The sequence below is a fragment of the Onychostruthus taczanowskii genome, unplaced genomic scaffold, assembly GCF_017590055.1.
Source record: "Onychostruthus taczanowskii isolate IOZ18803 unplaced genomic scaffold, ASM1759005v1 scaffold84, whole genome shotgun sequence".
In the NCBI taxonomy this organism is placed as follows: domain Eukaryota; kingdom Metazoa; phylum Chordata; class Aves; order Passeriformes; family Passeridae; genus Onychostruthus; species Onychostruthus taczanowskii.
The window spans coordinates 1,594,527-1,604,272 of NW_024506332.1; positions in this window are offsets into that span (position 1 = coordinate 1,594,527).

Sequence of the window (9,746 nt, forward strand, 5' to 3'; positions counted from 1 at the left end):
CTTCCCAGGAGAAAAATCCTGGGCGAAGGGATTTTCCAGAAAATGGGAATGTGACGAGAGGTGAATCCCCAGCTCCCCACCGAGCGCTTCAGGATCCGCCGCTCCCACCCGAGCCCAGGTGCTCAATTCCACTTTTCCACGGATTTCAGCAAAAGGAGAAATTAATGGGGTGGTTTTTCCATCCATCCTGACTCCTGCTGGTGCCACAGCCTGGAATTCCTCCCTCATTCCCCCTGCAGAGTTTTGATGCAGTTTTCCCCCTCTCCTTTGGCGAGGAGCCCTCGGAGAAGTTTTCCCAGGACAAACTCACGCCTGGTTTACAAATCCCTGGCTCGAGCCCTAATTAATCCTCCGAGGGCACTAATGGCACGGAAAGCCTCTGGAACAGCTTGAGTTATCCAAGGAAAAGCCAATAAACACCCCCGGGGATGGGCAGAGCTGTTAAACATCCAGTAAATCTCCCAGCAGGAGCATTCCCGGCTCCTCCTGAGCCCAGCTTGGCTTGGGAATCCCCTCCAGGCTCTTTTCCTTTTTCCCTTTTCCTTTTTCCTTTTTCCTTTTCCTTTTTCCTTTCCTCTTTTCCTTTTTCCTGTCCTCTTTTCCTTTTTCCTTTCCTCTCTTCCTTTTCCTTTTTCCTTTCCTCTTTTCCTTTTCCTTTTTCCTTTTCCTTTTCCTCTCCTCTTTTCATTTTCCTTTTTCCTTTTTCCTTTCCCCTTTTCCTTTTCCTTTTCCCTTTTCCTTTCCTTTTCCCTTTCCTTTCCTGGAATTCAAATTCCACATTCCCCCAGTTCCAGCTCTCTTTCCAGGAAAAGAGAGGATTCCGCTCAGGATCCTCCACTCTTCAATGTCTTTCACCAAATGGAATTCCCTGCCAGGAATGAGCGTTTTAATGATAATTATTTTGATTAGCAGCAAACCCGGCCTAGCGGAAGCTGTCCCACGGCAGGGATTGGGATGGGATGGGATTGAAGTCCCGCCCAAACCATTCCACGATTTCAGGGACGCTCTGAACTCCTCCCAGTGCCTTTTTCCAGCCCTCCAGGAGACGCTTTTCCCTCCTTCCGCCGCCCTCGCCCTCCCTCCCTGGGCAGGCCAGGGAACATTTCCATCATTGAGGTTTAATCGCGGGTCGTGAAAGGTTTATTGGGAGTGAAAGCTCTGCCGGTGCCGATAAAACCGCGGAGCTGGAAACCCGATCCTGCGGGAGAGAGGAGGAGGAGGAGGAGGAGGAGGGAGAGCTGGCGAGACCCAAAGCACAGCAGGAGAAACACGAGGAAATTCGGAGAGTTGGGTTTTGAGGGAACCCACGTGGGATTTTCAGGAAAATGGAGTTTCCTCCATGATCTCCTTGGGCAGCAGAGGAGGGAGGCTCTGCTGGATCATGGAATCCCTGAGGCTGGGAAAGAATTCCCAAATCATCAAATCGAACCTTTGATCCCGCCCTTGTCCCCAGCCTGGGGCAGGGAGTGTCACATCCAGGGGTTCCTTGGACACCTCCAGGTTCCTCGGATGCTTCCAGGCCCCTTCCAGTGCCTGCCCACCCTTCCCCTGGAGGAATTCCTCCTCGTTTTCTCTCCTGGATGTGCTCCAACATTTCTGTTTTGAAACCCTCTCCAAGCCCCACAACTCCCTCTTTCTTCTGCTCCAGAGGGAGGGAGGAAGGGCAGCTGGGTTTTCCTGAATCCTGGACAATTCCTCCTTTTCCAGAGGACTGGAAGCCCCTCTGTCTGCTCCAGACATCCCTTTTCCCTCAAAACCTGTTGCTCCTGGTTTAATCCCTTTCCATGAGCTCTGTAGGACACTGATCCCACTTTTCCAAGGATTTTTGGGAAGATGAAACTCCCAAACCTTCACAGGGACCTTCCCGTGGGGGTTTTACCAATGCAAGGAGACAGGACAAAGGTCCAGGGAGTTTCAAACCCAAAATATCCTGAGAGACCCCAGACACTGGATGAATCCCTGGAAGGATTGGCAGGATGAATCCCTCCAGGGTGAATCCCTCCTGGGTGAATCCTTCCAGGAGGAATCCCTGGATGAGTCCCTGGCAAGATGAGTCCCTCCAGGATAAATTCCTACAGGATGAATCCTGGGCAGGATGAATTCCTCCAGGAGGAATCCCTGGATGAATCCCTGGCAAGATGAATCCCTGCAGGATAAATCCCTTCAGGATGAATCCCTGCAGGATGAATCCTGGGCAGGATGAATCCCTCCAGGATGAATTCTGGGCAGGATGAATTCTGGGCAGGATGAATTCTGGGCAGGATGAATCCATCGATTCCCCAGGAGCAGAGCAGACAGTAACTATGGCAATGCCTCAATCACAGCCCGCTAATTACAGCCCGCTAATTACAGCCCAGTAATCACAGCCCGGCCTGCCTGTGTCCTACCTGGCAGAAAAAGCATCAACCAGCCCCGATCCAGCCGGGAATCTGGCTGGGAATTCCCTGGGTTCCCGTTTGCAGGGCGCCCCTCCATGGGTTGCCATGGTGAGCCCTGACCTGGGGAATTGGAGGGGTTTGACCTGGGGGGGGGGCTCAGGGCTCCCCCCACCGTGCCCAGCTGGGCTTTGGGGGCTGGTTTGGGATCTTCCCGGGAAGAGGGGAAGCCACAAAACCCCAAATTTGGGCTGTGGCACAAAATGCCCACGGAAGGAGCAGAGGGGTCCCAGGCAGGGGCAGGACACGCTCTGGAGACCCTGAGGCTGGGAAGGGACAGAGGGGACAGTGCTGAGGTCACTGCTCCAAAACTGCCCTGGAAAGGGATCGGGGGATCCTGGGATCAACAGGATCCTGGATAGGACTCAGGGAGATCCTGGAAATGGATCAGGGGATCCTGGGATCAAAGAGATCCTGGAAAGGGATGGGGGGATCCTGGAAAGGGATCAGGGAGATCCTGGAATTTGGGAGAGGATGAGGATGGAATTCAGGAGAGGATGAGGCTGGAATTCAGGAGAGGATGAGGCTGGAATTCGGGAGAGGATGGGGCTGGAATTCGGGAGAGGATGAGGCTGGAATTCAGGAGAGGATGAGGCTGGAATTCGGGAGAGGATGGGGCTGGAATTCGGGAGAGGATGGGGCTGGAATTCAGGAGAGGATGAGGGTGGAATTCAGGACGGTTCCAAACGGCACCAGCAGCCTCTGGCGGGCGAGGCGGGCCCTGCAGCCGAGTCCGGTTTTATTTAATAAAGGTCCAGGTGTGTGCGGGGATTGGGCTGGGATGGGAAATTCTGGAGCATCCCTGCTTCCCTAGGGATGGGAATTTCAGCTCTCCTGCCTCCCCCGGCCCAGGCTGGGCTTAAATCAACCTGAAACCGGCTTAAAGGGCTCTGGAGAACCAGCAGAGAGGAAAATCTGCTCGGGGTTTGGCTGTGATTTACTGAGACCAGCTCAAAGCTGTGTTTACGCAGCCCCGGGCTCAATAAATCCCGGAATTACTGCTCCTCTTTAGGAGTGATTTAAGTCACTTTAAGGGCTTCGAATTTGCAGCAGAGCAGCCAAAAGGGATTTCCACAGCTGGGTGAGGGAAATGAACAAAGTGTCCCAACCCCCCAAAACTGGGGATGTTCCCACTCCAGCCCCCAAATCATCCCTGTGGATGATTTTAACCTAATTCCAGCCTCCTGTGTTGGAGCTGGGGTAAATCCTCATTTCTCAAGCTCTCCTCCAATGGAAAAAGGATTTCATCCAGCACGGAGAGAGCTGGGAATCCTGGAAGGGGGTGGGAAGGCCTCAAAACTCATCCAGCTGCAGCCCAGGGCCACCTCCCGCTGTCCCAGGGTGATGTGAGCGCATCTCCCCCTCCAGCTCCGGGATGAATTATTCAATCCCGCAGCGCAGCAGCTCTGCTGAATTATTGAGGAGGATTTGGATCTGGAGGCCGACGGAGCAGAAGCACTGAACACCCGTGGGGAAATCCAGGCTCTTTTCCCACTGTTTTTTTTTTCCCTGGAAAGCAGCAGGAGAGCGGCCTGGGCTGTCCTGGGGTGAATCCGGGCAGGCAGAGCCAGGCAGGTTCATGGAGATAAGAATTGTGTAAGTGGTGAGTAATGAGAGGAGGGAGGAGCAGGAGGAGGAGGAAAAGGCTGAGAAGGAAATGGAGAGAAAACTTTTCTTCTGAAGAGGAGAGAAAACTTCTGCTCCAGAGCCCCTGGATTGGGATGACACAGGGGTCCGGATATCTCACCCACTGATATTCCCATTTCTGACCCAGATGTGACACCTGGATTGGGATGAAAATTTGGGATATTTCACCCATTGATATTCCCATTTCTCACCCAGAAGTGACTCCTGGATTGGGATGAGTTTGGGATTTCTCACCCCCCAATATTCCCATTTCTGACCCAGATGTGACACCTGGGTCGGGATGAAAAGTTTGGGATATTTAATCCACTGATATCTCCATTTCTGACCCAAATGTGACTCCTGGATCAGGATGATGAGTTTGGGATATTTCACCCACTGATATTCCCATATGTGACTCCTGGATTGGGATGAGAGTTTGGGATATCTCACCCACTGATATTCCCATTTCTCACCCCAGATGTGACACTTGACTCCAGCTCCCTCCTGCATTTTGGGATCCCCCCTCACCTTCCCACCTTCCTCCCCTGACATTCCACCCCTCAGCTCCCTCCCTAGACCAGAAACAGGATTTTGGAGCAGGATTTGGAGCAGAATTTTGAGCAGGATTGGTAGCAGGGTTTTGGAGCAGGGTTTTTTGGAGCAGGGTTTTTTGGAGGAGGATTTTTTTGGAGCCTTTCTCTCACAGATAAAACACCCAGGCTCTGGGTTTGCCTTTTGTCCCAAATGCCTGGAGAAGCCGAATTTTCCATCTCCACCCTCTGTCTCTGAGGCCCAGAAACTGCAATTTCTGCCAGAGGAGCCCTAGTTCCAACAGGAATTAGCTGGGTTAGACAGGGAAGGCTCCCAGGGAGCACCCAGCTCATCCCTGCTCCCGTTCCTGCTTTCCCAAAGCCCGGAGCTCTGGGGACGTGTTTGGGGCTGGGCTCTGTCAGCGTCGACCACAGGAGGAGGCTGGGGAGCTGCCCAGGAGCTGAGCCCAGCTCCCAGTTTAATCCTGATGTGAAAGGCACGGATGAATCCCAGAAGAGGAAGAGGAAACATCAATCTGCCTCTGAGCAGGGGATGGGACTGGATTTTCTCTGGATTTTTTCTCACGACCTTTTGAGGGTTGGTTTGTTTTTATTTTTGCTGAGATTGGAGCCAGAGCTGCTTCTCAGGGCTCCAGGAATGGGAACGGGAGCAAAGCCTGGCCTAAGTAGGCTGGAACTCTCTGGGAATGCTGCATGGATTTCCCAGGGAAGCTGTGGCTGTCCCTGGACCCCTGGCAGTGCCCAGGGCCAGGCTGGATAGGTTGGGATCATGGGAGATGTCCCTGCCCATGGAATTGGATATTTAAGGTCCTTCCAGCCCAAACCATTCTGGGATTGTTCTGGGTCAGGTTTTACCCCAAATTACAGAGGAGCTGGTGGGAGTCTCCTTTCCTGCCAGGAGAGGCACACTCTGCTCCGAGAGCATGGATTGGGATGGATTGGAATGGACTGGGATGGGTTGGGATGGATTGGGATGGTTGGGATGGATTGGGATGGGTTGGGATGGGTTGGGATGGATTGGGATGGTTGGGATGGATTCCCTCCTCCACCCCAACCAGAACAATAATTATCCTGGCTGGCCTGGCTGGAAATCCCTTTGTGCAGCACAGTAGGGACAAAATCCTGGGACATCAGCTGGGGATGAGCTCCTGAATATTCCCAGCCCCAAAGCTGAGCCCTCAGCAATCCCAAAGACACATCCCAGTCCTGAAGTCCCAAATCCCTGCTCTGGCACCTCTGGGAAGGCTCAGGCTTTGGGATCAGGCCTTGAGCTCAGGCTTTGAGATCAGGATGTGAGATCAAACTTTGGGATCAGCCTTTGGGCTCAGGTTTTGGGGTCACCCTTTGGCTCACCCTTTGGGCAGCCCCACAGCTGCTTTCTCCCCCCTTGGAAGGTAAATTCCCATCCCTGTGGTTTTGGGAAGCAAACCCATCCTCCAAACCAGGAGAGTTGTGCCAGCCCCGTGTGACCCCCCCTGCCCAGCCCCAGGGGATGTCCCTTCCCCATCCCCCAGCCCTTCCCACCCCACATCCCATTCCTGGATCTGTTGAAAATCCAGGTGGAAAAATCAAGGTACAATTTCTTTCCCTCCAGCCCAGCGGAGCCTTTGGAGGTTTTGTTTCCTTTTCCAGCCTTTGCCTCACTCCTCCAATCTTCCCTCATGGCTCTGTGGGGGAAAAAGTCATTAAATACACACCTACTTCTTGCTTTTATCACTGATCTGATTATCCTGTAATTCCCTCCCCAAGCAGCAAAGGAGTGTGAACCGAGTTCTATCCAATTTCAACGGATTTGTAAATAATCTGGGAGTAGTAAAAAAAGGAAAAAGAAAAAAAAAAGAGAGGGGGTGGAAATCCTGTCTTTGTAATTTCTGCTTTTCCTTTATATTAAAATATAAGAGATTTTATTCCATGTAGCCATGCAAATCCACTTAGGGCTGCGTCCAGGATGATTCCAGGGAGGAAGGAGGGGTGGGAAGGAAGAGGGAGAGACTCGCTGCCCACCTGAGCCACTCCCAGAGCTGCCAGACTGAACGAGGCCCGGGAACATTTCCCTGCCCAAATTCCCTGCAGGGAAACAAATCACCCATGGTTCACCCCCCACTTGCAGCCAAAGGACAAGAAGTGGAATTTAGTGATTTTTTTTTTTTTGGTGGTTGGGTTTCCCTGAAGGAATTTTTAAATTTAAAATGTGGAATGTTTGCGGGGGGGGTTTCACAACAGCCCAGGCCCCACCATGGGGAAATCCAGGTGGATTCAGGGAGGCATTTCAGGACTTGGCCTTCACCCCACGCTCCTCAAGAACCCAAACCTCCACCGGGATCCCTTCCAGTTCCTCTCTGGGACTCCCTTGGCCTGGGAAGGTTTCCAGGTGACTCGGCAGTATGAGCGGGATTTATGAAATTTTTTTTTTTTTTTTTTTTTTTTTTTTGTGGTTGGGTTTCGCTGAAGGAATTTTTAAATTTAAAATGTGGAATGTTTGCGGGGGGGGTTTCACAACAGCCCAGGCCCCACCATGGGGAAATCCAGGTGGATTCAGGGAGGCATTTCAGGACTTGGCCTTCACCCCACGCTCCTCAAGAACCCAAACCTCCACCGGGATCCCTTCCAGTTCCTCTCTGGGACTCCCTTGGCCTGGGAAGGTTTCCAGGTGACTCGGCAGGTGAAGCAACACCGCAGCCCAGAGGTGGCAGCGGGGAGGAGGCAGCGGCACCTGGGGCAAGTCCTGACACGATTGGGATGGGATGGGATGGGATGGGATGGGATGGGATGGGATGGATGGGTGGATGGATGGATGGATGGATGGATGGATGGATGGATGGATGGATGGATGATGGATGGATGATGGATGGATGATGGATGGATGGATGGATGGATGGATGGATGGATGGATGGATGGATGGATGATGGATGGATGGATGGATGGGGCAGCCGGGCAGGACGAGTTCCAACCCAGGAAGAGCCAGGCAGGGCAAGGTCCCGCCCAGAGGAGCCAGGGACGACGAGTTCCAGCCCGGGAGGAGCCAAGCACGTCCTCGGGGGCAGCCCAGGGACAGCCAGGGGACACCGTGGGGCTCTTTCCCCCCGACCCCCCAAGGTGGTGGAGCTGCAGGCATCCCAGCCCGGAGGATTCCTGGGAGCTCCAGCCGCTGGTCCAGCTGGAGCAGATCCCCCCTGTCTGTGTTTGCTATAGAAACACCGAGCTCACTGAAAATAAATCATCACCGTTTTCCTGGCCCTTTTTCCCTGTGGAATCCTGCTAAACCCTCTCTGTGCTCACGTGAATTCGCTTTCTCCTTCCTCTCCTTCTCCTTGTCCTCCTCCTCCTGTTTCTACTTCTATTTCTCCCTCTCCCTCCTCTTCCTTCTCCTCCTCCTCCCTCTCCCTCTCTCACTCCTCTTCCTTCTTCTCCTCCTCCTTCTCCTCCTCCTCCTCGTTCTCTTCCTTCTCCTCCTCCTCCCCCCTCTCTTCTCCCTCCCTTCTCCTCCCCCTTCTTCTTTCTTCTCCTCCTCCTTCTCCTCCTCCTTGTTCTCTTCCTTCTCCTCCTTCATCTCCTCCTCTTCCTCCCCCTCTCTCTTCTCTGTCCCTTCTCTTCCTCCTCCTTCTTTCTTCTCCTGCACCTCCTTCTCTTCCTCCTCCTCCTCCTCCTCCTTCTCTCTCTCTCTCTCCCTCCCCTTCTTCCCTCTCCTTCTTCTCCTTCCTCTTCCTCCCTTCACTTCAGAGCTCCCAAAATATCCGACTCCAGCCGCCTGCTCTGGCTGTGGGAGCCAGCAGAGACACCGAGGGAGCTGCCAGGAAACGGCGTCAAAAAAAGCCAGGGGGTGGATCTTGTCTGCCTAGTGGCAGCGCCATAAATCACAAAAAAATCCCATAAATCCCGTAAATCCCATAAATCCCAGCCCCGCTCTCCGTGCCGGCTCCACCCCCGCAGGTCCGTTCCCTCCCGTCAGACCCCGGGAGGGGAGGGCCAGGGTTGGGGTCACACCTCCCGCCCGGTCCGGGGTGCTGGCCCGGCTCCCACCGGGGGAATGGAGCAAATCCCAGTGCTGAGATCCTTGGGATGTGCCAGAGGATGGAGATCCATGCGTGGGACACCATCCCAACTCCGTGGGACACCATCCCAACCCTGCGGGACACGATGATCCCAATCCCATGAGAAACTATCCCAGTCCCACAGGACACCATCCCAACCCTGTGGGACACCATGATCCCAACCCCACGGGACGCCATCCCAACCCCCAGGGAACACAATTATCTCGATCCCATGGAACACAATCCCAATCCTACAGAATGCCATCCCAATCCCATGGGCACCCAGCAGCCCAGTGTGAGACTGAACGGGGATCCTGGACTGGAATGGGGGATCCTGGGCTGGAGTGGGGGATCCTGGGCTGGAGTGGGGATCCTGGGCTGGAATGGGGATCCTGGGCTGGAATGGGGATCCTGGGCTGGAATGGGGGATCCTGGGGATCCTGTTCTGGCTCGGGCGATCCTCCCTCCCCGCACACCGGACCGGGCCGCAGCGCCGCCGCTCCGTGCCCGGGACAAGCCCAGATGTGGCCGGGACAAGCCCAGATGTGCCTCCAGCTGCCCGGCGGATTTCTGAGCGCTGCGTCAGCGCCCCGGCCCCGCGCGGGGCAGGCGGAAAACTCCGGGAAGGAAAACTCCGGGCAGGAAAACTCCGGGCAGGGAAACTCCGGGCAGGGAGCGGCTCCCAGGTGAGGGGAAGGAGGCGAACCCCCTCCCCAGGGGCCGGGGCGCAGGGACGGAAGGGACGTGGCAATGTCGCTGCCCCTCCAGCCCTGTTCCAGGCTGCCAGCGAGCAACGGGAACCACACGGAGCTGGAAAATCGGGAGCAGGACAGACCTCACCTGCGGCCACGCACAACCTGCCTGGGCTACAGAAATCGGGGCCCACCTGAATGGATTCAGCAGAGACGTTCGGGGCTTTCCTTTAGAGCGTCCCTGGCACTCCGGCGAGCCCAGGAGGGGTCAGGTCCCCCTGGCCCAGCAGTTCCAGCCCCCCGAGCGGGTTGCCGGGGGTCAGAGGCGCGGGGATCGTGTCCCTGCGGCGTGAGCCGGGCACAGCCCAGGCCGCGATTTTGGAGCCTCTGCTCAAAGCCCTCGCTCCGAA